This window comes from Salvelinus namaycush, chromosome 4 (assembly GCF_016432855.1).
Source record: "Salvelinus namaycush isolate Seneca chromosome 4, SaNama_1.0, whole genome shotgun sequence".
NCBI classification, from domain to species: domain Eukaryota; kingdom Metazoa; phylum Chordata; class Actinopteri; order Salmoniformes; family Salmonidae; genus Salvelinus; species Salvelinus namaycush.
The window spans coordinates 31,646,033-31,665,528 of NC_052310.1; the positions used below are offsets into that span (position 1 = coordinate 31,646,033).

Here is a 19,496-nt window from a genome sequence, read left to right on the forward strand (position 1 = left end):
CCTTGAAATACATCCACAGGTACACCTCCAATTGACTCAAATGTCAATTAGCCTATCAGAAGCTTCTAAAGCCATGACATCATTTTCTGGAATTTTCCAAGCTGTTTAAAGGCACAGTCAACTTAGTGTCTGTAAACTTCTGACCCACTGGAATTGTGATACAGTGAATTATAAGTCAAATAATCTGTCTGTAAACAATTGTTGGTAAAATGTATTGTGTCATACACAAAGTAGATGTCCTAACCGACTTGCCAGAACTATAGTTTGTTCACAAGAAATTTGTGGAGTGGTTGAAAAACAAGTTTTAATGACTCCAACCTAAGAGTATTTAAAGTTCCGACTTCAACTGAATGTATGCATGTATGTATGTATGTATGTATGTATGTATATATATATATACACACATCTATCTATCTATCTATCTATCTATCTATCTATCTATCTATCTATATACAAATCCACAGAATTTGTCATTTCAGGATCCACATTGTACAAAATGTGAAGCCACATTACCCTAATGTTACTCCATTGCTAGAGAGGTTGAGGGTGCAAGCAAAAAGAAATATGCACAACTACTAACATAGTTAGGTAGGTAGCCTAAGCAATGGTAACACTAGCACATCTCCACAGTGAAGTTTACCAGTAACAGATTATTCAAAAGTTAATGCATTGTTTGCAACAAATCCATCATGAGCTCCTTGTCTCTCCTGTTAGTCCACATAATGGGAATTATATTCACTTGGTTAAAAAAAAAAAAAAAAAAAATATCAATACAAATATGTATCAGTTAAAAAGGCAACCTGAAAGCAAAATGGTGAGAATAAATATGGGGGCCATTTCTGCCACAGCGACTCCAGTATCTCAGATACTACAGTTAAACTTCTCCATCACAAAATGAAGTTAAATAAATACAACTTTTTAATTATGTCTTGTTTTCAAACAAATCAAGTAAATTAACTGATTTTGGTAAACAAAAGAAGGGCTAATTTGTCTATATTTCACCCAGATTTTTTGAGACATTGATAATCTGACAGAATAGGAATATATTAGACATGTGGGCTAAAGATAACATGTTTCAATAGGAAACAATCCCCTACAAGTAACTGAACAGGCGTAATAATCCAACACTAAGGCATTGACACTTACAGCAGAGTCTTAAATCCAGAAATAAATACACGCACAAATACACAATAAACCTCTTCTCTCGCTCTATGACACACATAGTGAACGGGCTACCATCTTGTTTTGGCTGGCGAGAAAGATAATGACGGAGAGAGAGAGCATGAAGGGACTCCACAGGCCCTGTCTAGCCCAGGTCAAACCGTCCAGAGAATGTCCCCTCTCTTCCGCATCCATCCGCTTCCTCACCCTGAGAGGAAGACTCTAGTGCCTTCCCCGGTGGCCAGTCATACTGTTCTGTACTGTACTGGGTAGAGCAGGGGCAAAATACTTTCTCTGTAGTGGAGCCCCGAGACATTTGATGAAACGTGTCCTGCTTACAGTATGTCCTTGGGGCAAAACCTATATAGGGAAGACCAATGGGTAAGTAACCAGTGGTTTGTTGATCCTGTTCTTTGCCATCCAATTCCCCCCGAGGGTCCAGTCCTGGCCTGCCTGCCTGGTCTTGGCAGCTGGGTTAGGGTGAGCTGGAGGCAGATGCGTGGAACTTGACAAATACAATGGCAGTCAGCTCCTTGCAGAACTCCTCCAGTACAATCACCCCCTCCAGCAGGGTCATGTGGTCGATGCTTCATAGAAAAGACCAGAGAAACACTGTGTCAAACCTTAAAACATCCACTTCAAGTCAAATACATCAGGATATCTGAACGAAATGTGGATATGTGGTCAATGCTACACAGGAAAGGCCAGAGAGACACTGGGCTCTATTTTGGGCTGGCGATAAGGAGGCACAAGTGGCAAACGCACATTAGTTTGCAATTTCGTCATGTAAAAACTGTCACACTGGCATTTTTCAGGCCAAACGCCAGGTTTGTCAATTTACCGTCTAACATCAGCTTGCTGAGGTGGGAGGAATGGCAATATTTGAAGTGTGTCCTTAAAAACAAGCGCAAAAGTGACAATTTCATGCATAATGGGAAGTTTTAAGACAATGGATTTTGAAAGCGGAAGCGCAGCCTATCCAGCCATGATCCACAGTGCCCATGGAAGGAGAGATGTGCCTTTTTTGCCTATGAATGTTGTATTTAGAAACATTTCAAAAATACTTGTTTCCCCTAGTGATGGGGGGGACATACACTTACATGTCATGATATTATTTTTGGACAATATTATATCAATATTTGACTCCAAGTACCGGTGGGTGTGCTTGTGTGTGTAGACTACCTGCCCCTTCCCCTCTGAAGCCTACTGACAACGTTACAAGCGTGGTTTATAAATTAGGGAGAGATGTTTATTTAGAGAAGATTGGATTCACTTTTTCAACGCTAGTTAAGGATACTATAGTTATCACGTTTCACATTGGATTTATTAACTACAAAAAGGTAAGATGTTTTTTTTAATCTAGTGCTGCTCTGCACACACAAGCTTGTTAGCTAGCTAGCTACTTTGCGTTTGCTCTGGTTCAATGTTAAACCAACTCGGAAGTTTAAAGTTCCTCCATAGAAGCCGCTCCTCCGTAGGTACTGTATAATTCTGTGTGCCTAATTTAGACAATGCATATCATAAGATTGCCAGCGCTTCAAGGCAAGCTTCCTCAATCCTATCTCGCTCTTTCCTCACCTGCTAAATTTCTGTTGCACCTCGCGCCATACACTGTGATTGGCAGCACAGTGTGTGTGTGTGTTTGTCCTTTATTATGATTAAACCATGCTGTTAAGGCAAAATACAATTTGCTCTTAACAACTTTCCTATAGAGATTAAATCGCTTACCTGCTCCATAGCAAGCTGCTCTAGCCACACTGATTGGTGAAGTAATTTAATGTCGAGCTAGATGTACATTTGTTTTGCTGATTTCAGAGGTTTAAAAAGGAACAGAAAGGAATTATATAAATCTGTACTTTTTCGGTGTTCAAATTGGTTCAGAACTATATTTTGCTGATCGGAACAGAAAAAAATGATGGTATTGTTCGGAAGAAACAATTGAAAAATAATTTTGCTTCAAACCCCTGGTATTTTTCATCCTATAGCTTGTTCTCCATCTTATTTTTTTGCATTGAGGTGGAAGGGATAGCAATATTTGAGGTGTGTCCTTAGAGGGATACTTTGGGATTTTGGCAAGGAGTCCTTTATTTACAGTGCCTACGGAAAATATTCACACCCCTTGACTTTTTCCACATTTTGTTACGTTAAAGCCTTATTATAAAAAGGATAATCTACACACAATACCCCATAATGACAAAGCGAAAATATATTTTTTGTGCAAAAGTATATATATAAAAAATATATATATATTTACATAACAATTTAGACCCTTTGCTATGAGACTCGGAAATGAGCTCAGGTACATTCTGATTCCATTGATCATCCTTGAGCTGTTTCTACAACTTCATTGGAGTCCACCTGTGGTAAATTCAATTGATTGGACATCATTTGGAAAGGCACACACCTGTCTATATAAGGTCCCACAGTTGACAGTGCAAGTCAGAGCAAAAATCAAGCCATGAGGTCGAAGGAATTGTCCATAGAGCTAGGTTTGTGCTGAGGCACAGAGCTGGGGAAAGGTAACAAAATATTTCTGAAGCGTTGAAGGTCCGCAAGAACACAGTGGCCTCCATCTTTCGTAAATGGAAGACGTTTGGAACCACCAAGACTCTTCCTACAGCTGGCCGCCTGGCCAAACTGAGCAATCAGCTCTGACAGAGCTCTAGAGTTCCTCTGTGTAGATGGAACACTCCACCAATCAGGCCAGATGAAAGCCACTCCTCAGTAAAAGGCAGTATCGCTTCGTAGCACTCACCTCTGTCATCATGAAGTGCTTTAAGAGACTAGTCAAGGGTCATATCACCTCTACCTTACCTGTCACCCTAGACTCACTTCAATTTGCTTACCGCCCCAATAGATCCACAGACGATGCAATCGCCATCACTCTGCACACTGCCCTATCCCATCTGGACAAGAGGAACACCTACAGTTGAAGTCGGAAGTTTACATACACTTAGGTTGGAGTCATTAAAACTTGTTTTTCAACAACTCCACAAATCTCTTGTTAACAAACTATAGTTTTGGCAAGTCGGTTAGGACATCTACGTCTACTAGTAATTTTTCCAACATTTGTTTACAGAGAGATTATTTCACTCATAATTCACTGTATCACAATTCCAGTGGGTCAGAAGTTTACATAGACTAAGTTGACTGTGCCTTTAAACAGCTTGGAAAATTCCAGAAAATGATGTCATGGCTTTAGAAGCTTCTGATAGGCTAAATGACAGCACTTGAGTCAATTGGAGGTGTACCTGTGGATGTATTTCAAGGCCTACCTTCAAACTCAGTGCCTCTTTGCTTGACATCATGGGAAAATCAAAGAAATCAGCCAAGATCCCAGAAGAAAAATAGTACACCTCCACAAGTCTGATTCAATCTTCGGAGCAATTTCCAAACACCTGAAGGTACCATGTTCATCTGTACAAACAATAGTACGCAAGTTTAAACACCATGGGACCACACAGCCGTCATACCGCTCAGGAAGGAGACACGTTCTGTCTCCTAGAGATGAACGTACTTTGGTGCAAAAAATGCAAATCAATCCCAGAACAACAGCAAAAGACCTTGTGAAGATGCTGGAGGAAACAGGTGCAAAAGTATCTATATCCACAATAAAACAAGTCCTATATCGACATAACTTGAAAGGCCGCTCAGCTAGGAAGAAGCCACTGATCTAAAACCGTCATAAAAAAGCCAGACTACGGATCGCAACTGCACATTGGGACAAAGATCGTACTTTATGGAGAAATGTCCTCTGGTCTGATGTAACAAAAACAGAACTGTTTTGTCATAATGACCTTCGTTATGTTTGGAGGAAAAAGGGAGAGGCTTACAAGCCGAAGAACACCATCCCAACCGTGAAGCACGGGGGTGGCAGCATCATGTTGTGGGGGTGCTTTGCTGCAGGAGGGACTGGTGCAATTCACAAAATAGATGTCATCATGCGGTAGGAAAATGATGTGGATATATTGAAGCAACATCTCAAGACATCAGTCAGGAAGTTAAAGCTTGGTCGCAAATGGGTCTTCCAAATGGACAATGATGCAAAAGCATACTCCCAAAGTTGTGGCAAAATGGCTTAAGGACAACAAAGTCAAGGTATTGGAGTGGCCATCACAAAGCCTTTACCTCAATCCTACAGAACATTTGTGGGCAGAACTGAAAAAACGTGTGTGAGCAAGGAGGCCTACAAACCTGACTCAGTTACACCAGCTCTGTCAGGAGGAATGGGCCAAAATTCACCTAACTTATTGTGGGAAGCTTGTGGAAGGCTACCCAACACGTTTGACCCAAGTTAAACAATTTAAAGGCAATGCTACCAAATACTAATTGAGTGTACGTAAACTTCTGACCCACTGGGAATGTGATGAAAGAAATAAAAGCTGAAATAAATCATTCTCTCTACTAGAGGTCGACCGATTATGATTTTTCAACGCCGGTACCGATTATTGGATGAACAAAAAAGCCGATACCGATTAATTGGCCGATTTTTTACTATTTATTTGTGATAATGACAATTACAACAATACTGAATGACCACTTATTTTAACTCAATAAAATAAATTCAGCCTCAAATAAATAACGAAACATGTTCAATTTGGTTTAAATAATGCAAAAACAAAGTGTTGGAGAAGAAAGTAAAAGTGCAATATGTGCCGTGTAAAAAAGCTAACGTTTAAGTTCCTTGCTCAGAACATGAGAACATATGAAAGCTGGTGGTTCCTTTTAACATGAGTCTTCAACATTCCCAGGTAAGAAGTTTTAGGTTGTAGTTATTATAGGAATTATAGGACTATTTCTCTCTATACGATTTGTATTTCATATACCTTTGACTATTGGATGTTCTTATAGGCACGTTAGTATTGCCAGTGTAACAGTATAGCTTCCGTCCCTCTCCTCGCTCCTACCTGGGCTCGTACTAGGAACACATCGACAACAGCCACCCTCGAAGCAGCGTTACCCATGCAGAGCAAGGGGAACAACTACTCCAAGTCTCAGAGCGAGTGACGTTTGAAACGCTATTAGCGCGCACCCCGCTAACTAGCTAGCCATTTCACATCGGTTACACCAGCCTAATCTCGGGAGTTGATAGGCTTGAAGTCATAAACAGCGCAATAGCTGCTGGCAAACGCACGAAAGTGCTGTTTGAATGAATGCTTACGAGCCTGCTGCTGCCTACCATCGCTCAGTCAGACTGCTCTATCAAATCATAGACTTAATTATAACATAATAACACACAGAAATACAAGCCTTTGGTCATTAAAATGGTAGATTCCGGAAACTATCATTTAGAGAAAAAAAAGGTTTATTCTTTCAGTGAAATACGGAACTGTTTCGTATTTTATCTTATGGATGGCATCCCTAAGTCTAAATATTGCTGTTACATTGTACAACCTTCAATGTTATGTCATAATTATGTACAATTCTGGCAAATTAAATACGGCCTTTGTTAAGAATAAATGGACTTCACACAGTTCGCAATGAGCCAGGCGGCCCAAACTGCTGCATATACCCTGACTGCTTGCACGGAACGCAAGAGAAGTGACACAATTTCCATAATTAGAAGAAATGAATGTTAGCAGGCAATATTAACTAAATATGCAGGTTTAAAAATATATACTTGTATATTGATTTTAAAGAAAGGCATTGATGTTTATGGTTAGGTACATTGATGCAACGACAGTGCTTTTTTCGCAAATGCGCTTGTTAAATCATCACCGTTTGTCGAAGTAGGCGCATCGATTATATGCAACGCAGGACATGCTAGATAAACTAGAAATATCATCAACCACGTGTAGTTAACTAGTGATTATGTTAAGATTGATCGTTTTTTACACGTTTAATGCTAGCTAGCAACTTACCTTGGCTTCTTGCTGCCCTCGCGTAACAGGTAGTCAGCCTGCCACGCAGGCTCCTCGTGGAGTGCAATGTAAGGCAGGTGGTTAGAGCATTGGACTAGTAACCGGAAGATTGCAAAAACGAATCCTCGAGCTGACAAGGTAAAAATCTGTCGTTCTGCCCCTGAACAAGGCAGTTAACCCACCGTTCCTAGGCCATCATTGAAAATAATAATGTTCTTAACTGACTTGCCTAGTTAAATAAAGGTGTAAAAAACTAAAAAACTAAAAATAACAATAATCGGTAAATCGGTGTCCAAAAATACCGATTACCGATTGTTATGAAAACTTGAAATCGGCCCCAATTAATCGGCCATTCAGATTAATCGGTCGACCTCTAATTCTGACATTTCACATTCTTAAAATAAAGTGGAAAACTGAGTTTAAATGTATTTGGCTAAGGTGTATGTAAACTTCTGACATCAACTGTATGTAAGAATGCTGTTTATTTATTTTTTGTAACAGTATTTTTATTGGAATTTCACAATTTTCACCCATATTAAGAGATACAACAACAAAGAAAAAGCAACAAAAAAACAGCACTCACACATACCTGCGTATATATACAGTGGGGAGAACAAGTATTTGATACACTGCCGATTTTGCAGGTTTTCCTACTTACAAAGCATGTAGAGGTCTGTAATTTTTATCATAGGTACACTTCAATTGTGAGAGACGGAATCTAAAACAAAAATCCAGAAAATCACATTGTATGATTTTTAAGTAATTAATTTGCATTTTATTGCATGACATAAGTATTTGATCACCTACCAACCAGTAAGAATTCCGGCTCTCACAGACCTGTTAGTTTTTCTTTAAGAAGCCCTCCTGTTCTCCACTCATTACCTGTATTAACTGCACCTGTTTGAACTCGTTACCTGTATAAAAGACACCTGTCCACACACTCAATCAAACAGACGCCGACCTCTCCACAATGGCCAAGACCAGAGAGCTGTGTAAGGACATCAGGGACAAAATTGTAGACCTGCACAAGGCTGGGATGGGCTACAGGACAATAGGCAAGCAGCTTGGTGAGAAGGAAACAACTGTTGGCGCAATTATTCGAAAATGGAAGAAGTTCAAGATGACGGTCAATCACCCTCGGTCTGGGGCTCCATGCAAGATCTCACCTCGTGGGGCATCAATGATCATGAGGAAGGTGAGGGATCAGCCCAGAACTACACGGCAGGACCTGGTCAATGACCTGAAGAGAGCTGGGACCACAGTCTCAAAGAAAACCATTAGTAACACACTACGCCGTCATGGATTAAAATCCTGCAGCGCACGCAAGGTACCCCTGCTCAAGCCAGCGCATGTCCAGGCCCGTCTGAAGTTTGCCAATGACCATCTGGATGATCCAGAGGAGGAATAGGAGAAGGTCATGTAGTCTGATGAGACAAAAATAGAGATTTATGGTCTAAACTCCACTCGCCGTGTTTGGAGGAAGAAGAAGGATGAGTACAATCCCAAGAACATCATCCCAACCGTGAAGCATGGAGGTGGAAACATCATTCTTTGGGGATGCTTTTCTGCAAAGGGAACAGGACGACTGCACCGTATTGAGGGGAGGATGGATGGGGCCATGTATCACGAGATCTTGGCCAACAACCTCCTTCCCTCAGTAAGAGCATTGAAGATGGGTTGTGGCTGGGTCTTCCAGCATGACAACGACCCGAAACACACAGCCAGGGCAACTAAGGAGTGGCTCCGTAAGAAGCATCTCAAGGTCCTGTAGTGGCCTAGCCAGTTTCCAGACCTGAACCCAATAGAAAATCTTTGGAGGGAGCTGAAAGTCCGTATTGCCCAGCTATAGCCCCGAAACCTGAATGATCTGGAGAAGGTCTGTATGGAGGAGTGAGCCAAAATCCCTGCTGCAGTGTGTGCAAACCTGGTCAAGAACTACAGGAAACGTATGATCTCTGTAATTGCAAACAAAGGTTTCTGTACCAAATATTAAGTTCTGCTTTTCTGATGTATCAAATACTTATGTCATGCAATAAAATGCAAATGAATTACTTAAAAATCATACAATGTGATTTTCTGGATTTTTTTAGGTTCCGTCTCTCACAGTTGAAGTGTACCTATGATAAAAATGACAGACCTCTACATGCTTTGTAAGTAGGAAAACCTGCAAAATCGGCAGTGTATCAAATACTTGTTCTCCCCACTGTATATATATATACATATACATACACATACATATATACATATATACATACATACATACGCATACATAGACATATACATACATACACACACATACCCACCCATACATACGTACACAAATTTCCTCTCCCCGCTCGGCGCTTCTCTCACCTCATCCCCATCAATGCGTCTCTCAATACATACATTTTAAACAAACTTACAAACATAAATTAAACAAAAAAGCTCAGTTTAAACTAAGTTAGGTTCCACACATGGAACGTACAGTGTAATTCTGAAATACATAGATCACCACCATTCTAAGAGAATCCTTGCAGCATAATAGCTGATACCTCAGGTTCTAGGTAATTTAGATAAGGTTCCCATACTTTGTAGAACTGATCTGTTTTAGAATGCAATGTACATGTCAGATATTCCAGAGGCACCCATTCAAATAGTATCTTATGCCAATCTTTAATAGAAGGAACCTTATCACTAATCCACTGTAAAATGATGTTCTTCCTCGCTGCAAAGGTAAGGATGTTGTAAAGCCTCCTCTTACCCACAGAAGTAACATGCCTACTAGGGAGACCCAACAGTGAAGAAACTGGGTCCAATTCTAGATCAACCCCTAGGATCTTTTCAATTTCTTGCAGAACACCAGACCAGTATCTTTGTATTTTGGTACATGACCATAAACAATGTGTTAGGGTGCCTGTATCAGTTTTGCATTTAAGACACTGAGGAGAAGAGGAAGAGGGGCTAAAAGCATGTCTGCGATTTGGGGATATATGCAATCTGTGTATTATTCTTAATTGGATTGCTCTAGTACGATTACATATAGATATTGTTTTTGCATATCTCCAAATGTCCTCCCACATCTCTTCGTCAATAGTAACAGACAATTCTTTCTCCCACATTTGTTTCACCTGCTGTGTGTCGACAGCAGAAAAGGACCTTAAAGCATCATAAAACAGACTTACAGACATTTTCCTTTGTGGGAAAAAAACATTCTCTCAATGACAGACATATCAGGGTTACCAATTAAGGTGGTGCTCTTCACAATATAATGTCTTATTTGTAGGAAGCGGAAAAAGTCCTGCTTTGGGAGTCGATATTTCTCGACAATCTGCTCAAATGACAATAAAATCTTATCAGCAAATAAGTCCTTTAGTCTGCGTATGCCCTTATTAAGCCAAAAGTTAAAGCCAGTATCCAGCAATCCTGGACCAAAATCTGGGTTGTTAAGAATTGGGGTAAGAGCGGAGGTTAGTTTGGACCTTCCCAGGAAGCGTTGAACTGACCTCCATATTTTGAGTGTGTTAAGTGTACTAGGAATATTGCAGTGATCTTCTACAGACTTGAAACTTCTGAAAAATAAAAGATCCTGTAAGGGGTATTTTGAAAGAGAAGTCTCAATGTCTAACCAAATAGAGGAGTCATCGTTTGTAATCCAGTCAGAAATATAACATAGGTGGGCACACCACGGATAGAACCTGATATTGGGCAGATCCAAGCCACCCATAGAACTTGGCAGCTGCAATATTGCCATCTTAAGTCTTGGCTTGCGTTTACTCCATATAAAAGGAACTTAGCCATCCATTTACATCCTTTATTACATTATTGGAGAGTAATACTGGGATCATTTGGATTGGGTAAAGTAGTCTAGGTAAAATGTTCATTTTCAATAGGGATATTCTACCCAACCAAGAAATCGGGAGAGAGTTCAGATCCCAGATCCTGTCTTATTGTATCAAACAAGGGAACAAAATTGGCTTTGTACATTTGCTGGAATTTAGGAGTTACAAATATACCCAGATATGTAAAACCTGAGGGAGACCATTTAAAAGGGAAGGGGGGAGAAGTATTAGGTACAGAGTGAAGGTTACCAAGTGGCATAGCCTCTGATTTAGTTAATCTTGTAGCCTGAGAATTCGCTGAATAATTCAATAATATTAATAAGAGATGTAGTTGAAGTCTCGGGACTAGAGATGAATATCAGGACATCATCAGCATACAAGCTTATTTTATGGTGAACATCACCAATGAGCAGCCCCTGTATAGCAGGCGTTACCCTGATGGCCTCGGCCAGTGGTTCCATAACGAGTGCAAATAGGAGAGGGGACAAAGGACAGCCCTGTCTGGTACCTCTGTATATAGAGAAGCTATTTGACCTTAGCCCATTAGTAAGGACAGCAGCCTGAGGATCATCATATAAAACTTTCACCCATTTTATAAAGTTGTCCCCTAGACCAAATTTATTTAAAGCAAAGAATAGGTAACACCACTCCACACGATCAAATGCCTTCTCAGCATCTAGGGAGAGCACAAGACCATTCATAGCTCTTTGTTGGTAGGCTTGAATTACATTAAGAAGCCGCCTGACAGTGTTGCATGACTTACGGCACTTAATGAAGCCAGTTTGGTCTCCTTTCACAATTAGTGGCAGTGTCAGGCGCTGTGCACTGTACATTCCACGAGCGTTGCCTTTTTTTCACCTCTTTTAGCTGTTTAGCTCTAATCTTGTGGCTAGAATTTTAGAAAGCAATTTTCTATCCACATTCAGAAAGGAAATTGGTCTGTACGAGGAACAAGACTCTGGACATTTTCCCTTTTTGAGAATAAGTGATATGTTGGCTTCTCTCAGCGTTTGAGGGAGCTGGTCATTTGAAAATGAGTGGTTAAACATATCACACAATGGCTCAAGGATCAGGCCATGGAACTCTTTATAGAACTCACTACAAAACCCGTCTGGTCCTTACCATTTTGCAGATTCTTAATTGCGAACATTATCTCTTCCTCTGTAATAGGGGCATTAAGGAGAGACCTCTGTTCTTCGGAGATAGTAGGGAGCTCAATCTTAGAAAATAAGTTCTCCATTAATTTGGGTGCATCATTTGGCAGTTCTGAGGCATAAAGATTTGAATAAAATTTCTTAAATTAGTAATTTATCAATTTATTTTCATATAAATGATTGCCATCAGACTCAGTAATAGTAGCTCAATATCAGCTCTTTTCAGCTAGGTACGCCAAGTACTTTCCTGGCTTATCGCCATGTTCATATAGCTTTTGCCTGACAAATCTCATTTTCTTTTCAGCGTCCTGTGTTAGGAGAGAGTCCAACGTTGATCGAAGAACTGATATTTCCTTTAATAGGGCAGGAGTGTGAGTTTTAATATAGTCCTTCTCTTCAGTTCCTAATTCACCCTCTAACGTTTTTTGCTTTTCACACTTTTTCCGCCTCTTAGTGGCTGTGTATGACATAATCAGACCCCTGGCGTACGCTTTACAGGTTTTCCAAAGGAGCGAGGGGTTATCTGTTGATTGAGAGTTAATAGAGAAAAATGCTTTAAACTCTGTAATAAAATATGTTGTGAATGTATGTTCTTTAAGGATGGTTGTATTCAACCTCCAATGTCTTGACAGATTGAATGCCCCGTTGAGTTTTATGTCCAGGATCACCTCCGCATGATCAGATATTTTTATGCTTCCTATCCTAGCGGATAAAACAGACTGCAAAGACATCCTGGGCATAAAAAAGTAATCTATTCTAGTCTGACATCCATGAGGTGCAGAGAAAAAAGTGAACTCTCTGTTGGAGTGGTGAAAAGTTCTCCAAACATCAGCATACCCCAGATCATCACAAATAGCTTTAAGTGACTTAGTTCGAGGAGAGAGTGAAGCTATACCGCTGGGAAACTTATCAATAAGGGCGTTCAACAAACAATTAAAATCTCCTCCAACCACTGCAGTGTCTTAGTTTAATTCTGAAAAGTCTAGAAATACCTTAGTGAGGAAATCAGGGGGGTGGGCAGGGGGGAAGTAAATATTCATTATGGAAATGTTCTGCCCTTGTAAAGTACCATTAATTATAACAAAGCGACCAAATTTATCTTTCACACAATTCAAGACCTTAAGTGGTAAGTTCTTTTTCACAATAATTGCTACACCTCTACTTCTGGATGTAAATGATGAGAAAAACACTTGACTTTGTTGTAATTTCAGATGCTCCTTATCATCCAAATGAGTTTCTTGCAACAGGGCAATATCAATATTTTCTATTTTCAAAAAAGACAGTACCTTCTTCCTTTTAATGGGGTTATGGTTCCCTCTAATGTTCCATGTACATACACGCAGTCTGTTACCTGCCATTGCACTTTGACCATTCAATGTCCAGACTGAATCCTACTGTAAAAGTGGGGTGGTACCTTTTTCCATGTGTTGAACTCTCTTCTATCTCACCGAGCATAAACAAACGATATGAACCCTGAACTCGAACTATACTAAACCCAAAAATTAAACATGTAAAGATCCAAAAGGGGGTTTTCCCACTAGCTAACATGCAGGGGATTTAAACTTTCCAATGTAGACTCTTAAATCTGCATTGCCACTCAATAGCCTCATCCTTTATATATATGGAAATGAAAATCAATAGAAGAAGATTGAGGCTCTTCCACCTAAAACCAAGCCTGGGCACCAATATAGATTCACACATATCTCAGCCTGAGCTATAGCGGCAGTTACTTTAGCAAGAAAAATAATAAAGATACAAATATTACTGAACCGGAGCACGTGAGAACTCACACCACTGTTTTTTAGGCGATCCGTTGAACATAATGTTCAATGTGGCCGGGTACAGCAGTGCGTAGTCCATCTTCATTCTCTTGAGTCGAGCCTTCGCCTCATCAAACCCTTTGCGTCTTCGTACAACCGCTGTGGAATAATCATTGAAGAATGAGACCTTTGGACCTTTACGTTGACTACCGTCAGAACCAATGTTTCTAGCCGCATCCATGACGCGCTGCTTGTCGGTGAAGTTGCTTGTCGGTGAAGTTGTGGAACTTTATAACCACTGGCCGTGGGTGCTGGTTGGGACCGGTTATCGGTGCTTGAGAGCGATGGGCTCTGTCCAGCTTCACACGACCAGCCTTAGTGTCCATTTGTAGGTAGTCAGGGATCCATTCCTCAAAAAAATTTACTGTACGTGTCCCTTCAGAATTTTACGGGAGTCCCACGAATATTGCATCTGCGTCCTCGATTATCCAAGTCGTCAATGTGCTCCGCCATTTCGCGCACCTGTTTCTCAAGTGCTTTTATCTTAGTGTCCATAGATGTAGTTGAAGTTTCCACTGTAGCAATTCTTCCTTCCGCCTCATCAACACGTTTGACAACGCTCTGTAGTTCAGCTGAATGGCCTGCTATTGCTTCCAAGACGGTTCTTATCTTAACATCGATCACTTTAGTAATGTTATCCGTCATCTTTTGAATCATCAGGTCCATTGTGCCTGGATCCGCAATGGTGTTAGCTAGCTCCTCCTGCACATCTACAGGGATGGTGGTTTTGGTCGAGTTCTTAGTAGTTCTGTTGGGCATGTTGTCGGAGATTTTTGAGAAATAGCCGTCAAGACTCATTGTAGGATAACTTATTTAGCCAATTCGACCACTTTTTCAAGCTAGGAGATGAATGTAAAAATATAAATTTACGAATGCCACGGGAGCTCGCTGAAACACAGTGTTCTCTCTACGGCGCCCTTTTGTCCCCCCAGAATGCTGTTTATGGACTATAGCTCATCATCAAGCTTGAGGCCCTGGGTTCGAACCCTGCCCTGTGCAACTGGGTCCTGGACTTCCTGATAGGCCACCCCCAGGTGGTGAAGGTAGGAAACATCACCTCCACTCCAGTGATCCTCAACACTGGGGCCCTACAAGGGTGCGTGCTCAGCCCCCTCCTGTACTCCCTGTTCACCCATGACTGCGTGGCCAAGCACACCTCCAACTCAATCATCAAGTTTGCAGACGACACAACAGTAGTAGGCTTGATTACCAACGATGACGAGACAGCCTACAGAGAGGAGGTGAGGGCTCTGGGAGTGTGGTGCCTGAAAAACAACCTCTCACTCAACATCAACAAAACAAAGAAGATGATTGTGGACTCCAGGAAACAGCAGAGGGTGTACCCCCCCCCATCTACGTTGACTGGACCGCAGTGGAAAGCTTCAAGTTCCTTGCCGTACACATCACTGACAAACTGAAATGGACCACCCACACATACAGTGTGGTGAAGGTGATGCAGCAGAGCCTCTTCAACCTCAGGAGGCTAAAGAAATGTCACCTAAAACCCTCACAAACTTTTATAGATGCACAATTGAAAGCATCCTGTCGGACTCTTTCACCGCCTGGTACGACAACTGCACCGCCCGCAACCGCAAGGCTCTCCAGAGGGTGGTACGGTCTGCCCAACGCATTACCGGGGGCAAACTGCCCCCCTCCCTACATCACCCAATGTCACAGGAAGGCCAACAAGATCATCAAGGACATCAACCACCCGAGCCACTGCCTGTTCACCCCGCTATCATCCAGAGGTCAGTACAGGTGCATCAAAGCTGGGACCGAGAGACTGAAAAACAGCTTCTATCTCAAGGCCATCAGACTGTTAAACAGCCATCACTAGCACATTAGAGGCTGCTGCCTACAAGCATAGACTAGAAATCACTAGCCACTTTAAGGAATGGAACACTAGTCACTTTAATTATGTTTACATATCTGGCATTACTCATCTCATATGTATACTGTGTTCTATACTATTATACTGTATCTTAGTTTGTTCCGCACTGACATTGCTCGTCCATATGTTTATAGTCTTAATTCATTCATACTTACGTTTGTGTGCATTGGGTATGTGTTGTGTAATTTGTCGGAGCTAGAAGCACAAGCGTTTTGCTCCACCCGCAATAACATCTGCTAATCACGTCTATGTGACCAATACAATTTGATTAGATTTTGATTTGATTTGACAGCCTGCTTGGAGTTTGCCCAGAGGCACCTAAAGACTATAAGCTTGGCACACCTGTATTTAGGGAGTTTCTCCCATTTTTCTCTGCAGATCCTCTCAAGCTCTGTCTGAGAGACCATGACAAAACAAGATTCTCTGGTCTGATAAAACCAAGATTGAACTCTTTGGCCTGAACGCCAAGTGTCACGTCTGGAGGAAAACTGGCACCATCCCTACAGTGAAGCACGGTGGTGGCAGCATCATGCAGTGGGGATGTTTTTCAGCGGCAGGGACTGGGAGACTAGTCAGGATCAAGGGAAAGACGAACGGAGCAAAGTACAGAGAGATCTTGATGAAAACCTTCTCCAGAGCGCTCAGGACCTTAGACTGGGGTGAAGGTTCACCTTCCAACAGGACATCGACCCTAAGCACACAGCCAAGACAACGCAGGAGTCTCTGAATGTCCTTGAGTGGCCCAGCCAGAGCCCGGACTTGAACCCGATAGAACATCTCTGGAAAGACCTCAAAATGCCTGTGCAGCGACGCTCCCCATCCAACCTGACAGAGCTTGAGAGGATCTGCAGAGAAAAATGGGATAAACTCCCCAAATACAGGTGTGCCAAGCTTATAGCGTCATACCCAAGAAGACTCAATGCTGAAATCGATGCCAAAGGTACTTCAACAAAGTACTGAGTAAAGGGTCTGAATACTTGTGTAAATGTGATTTAATTACATTTTTATTGGCAAAAATTTCAAAAAAACTATTTTTTCTTTGTCATTATCGGGTATTGTGTGTAAATTGATGAGGGGAAAAAACAATTTAATCAATTTTAGAATAAGGCTGTAAGTCTATGGGTATCTGCTACCATTGCCAAAATCATGAAGTACCCCTTTATTAAATATCATTTTGTGCTTGTTTATAAACTGTAAAATCAATCCACAACGGACCAGGACGATAATATTTTATGTCCCCAGCCGAATTGGATTTGATGACAAGGTAAAGACCATCAATACGATATGTATTGCGATTCTCACGCAATTCTTACGTTTGGCATGTACATGTTCAGACTGCAATTTAGTAGGCCTACCTAGCACCTATATCAATGTGAATGCTATTGCCTGTTTAACAATGTATTTCCATTTTGATGCAATGCAAATAGAACAATGTAGACATGTTCAACATGTTCAACATATTTAGCAAATATGGGGCAGGCTATTTAACGAACTAGGCTATAACGGACTAACATTATAATTGGAGTTGATGATACATAAAAGTCCATAAATACACAACTTGAAGCAACCACATCTTTAGTCATGGAGCACGTTCTGATTGACCAATGAGGGGCCAAGCCTCGACACACCCACAACTTGTTTAGTCATACAAACCTAGCCCTGTCACGCCACTGCCAGCTACTGCGCCTGGTTGTGAAAATAGCAAAAAAGATTTACCATTGCGTTAGGTTTGTTCAAATAGCCCACTGTGTCAAACTTCAATATATCCACATAAAATACATTTGTTTTATTCTCTGCTTTAGCACACTCTGCCAACCCGGATGTCCTAGCCATGTCTGAATCCTGGCTTAGGAAGGCCACCAAAACCCCTGAAATTTCCATCCCTAACTATTAACATTTTCCGACAAGATAGAACTGCCAAAGGGGGCAAAGTTGCAATCTACTGCAGAGATAGCCTGCAGAGTTCTGTCATACTATCCAGGTCTGTGCCCAAACAATTTGAGCTTCTACTTTTAAAAATCCACCTTTCCAGAAACAAGTCTCTCACCGTTGCCTTTTGCTATAGACCACCTTCTGCCCTCAGCTGTGCCCTGGACACCATATGTGAATTGATTACCCCCCATCTATCGTCAGAGCTCGTACCGTTAGGTGACCTAAACTGGGACATGCTTAACACCCCGGCCATCCTACAATCTAAAGTAGATGCCCTCAATCTCACACAAATTATTAATGAACCTACCAGGTACAACCCCAAATCCGTAAACACGGGCACCCTCATAGATATCATCCTAATCAACCTGCCCTCCAAATACACCTCTGCTGTCTTCAACCAGGATCTCAGAGATCACTGCCTCATTGCCTGCGTCCGTAATGGGTCTGCGGTCCAACGACCACACCTCATCACTGTCAAACGCTCCCTAAAACACTTTAGCGAGCAGGCCTTTCTAATCGACCTTGTCCAGGTATCCTGGAAGGATATTGACCTCATTCCATCAGTAGAGGATGCCTGGTTATTCTTTAAAAGTGCTTTCCTCACCATCATAAAGAAGCATGCCCCATTCAAAAAAAATTGAAACAGGAACAGATACAGCCCTTGGTTCACACCAGACCTGACTGCCCTTGACCAGCACAAAAACATCCTGTGGCGTACTGCATTAGCATTGAATAGCCCCCGCGATATGCAACTTTTCAGGAAAGTTAGGAACCAATATACACAGGCAGTTAGGAAAGCAAAGGCTAGCTTTTTCAAACAGAAATTTGCATCCTGTAGCACAAACTCCCAAAAGTTCTGGGACACTGTCAAGTCCATGGAGAATAAGAGCACCTCCTCCCAGCTGCCCACCGCACTGAGGCTAGGAAACACTCTCACCACTGATAAATCCACGATAATTGAGAATTTCAATCAGCATTTTCCTACGGCTGGCCATGCGTTACACCTGGCTACTCCTACCCCGGTCAACAGCCCTGCACCCCCCACAGCAACTTGCCCAAGCCTCCCCCATTTCTCCTTCACCCAAATCCGATATTCTGAAAGAGCTGCAAAATCCGGACCCCTACAAATCAGCCGGGCTTGACAATCTGGACCCTCTCTTTCTATAAAATTATCCGCCGCAATTGTTGCAACCCCTATTACTAGCCTGTTCAACCTCTCTTTCGTATCGTCTGAGATCCCCAAAGATTGGAAAGCTGCCGCGGTCACCCCCCTCTTCAAAGGGGGAAACACTCTAGACCCAAACTGTTACAGACCTATATCTATCCTACCCTGCCTTTCTAAGGTTTTCGACTCTGTCAATCACTGTATTCTTATCGGCAGACTCAACAGCCTTGGTTTCTCAAATGACTGCCTCGCCTGGTTCACCAACTACTTCTCAGACAGAGTTCAGTGTGTCAAATCGGAGGGCCTGTTGTCCGGACCTCTGGCAGTCTCTATGGGGGTGCCACAGGGTTCAATTCTCGGGCAGACTCTTTTCTATGTATACATTAATGATGTCGCTCTTGCTGCTGGTGATTCTCTGATCCACCTTTACACAGACACCATTCTGTATACTTCTGGCCCTTCTAGGGACACTGTGTTAACTAACCTCCAGACAAGCTTCAATGCCATACAACTCTCCTTCCGTGGCCTCCAACTGCTCTTAAATACACGTAAAACTAAATGCATGCTCTTCAACCGATCGCTGCCCGCATCACTACTCTGGACGGTTCTGACTTAGAATATGTGGACAACTACAAATACCTAGGTGTCTGGTTAGATTGTGAACTCTCCATCCAGACTCACATTAAGCATCTCC

The 19,496-nt window shown here is 41.8% G+C and overlaps 1 pseudogene; it reads right to left on the reverse strand.

The window, feature by feature from the left end:
* Positions 1 to 1,636: 1,636 nt before the first annotated feature.
* Positions 1,637 to 19,496, reverse strand: part of LOC120045576 — a 63,319-nt pseudogene continuing 45,459 nt past the window's right edge.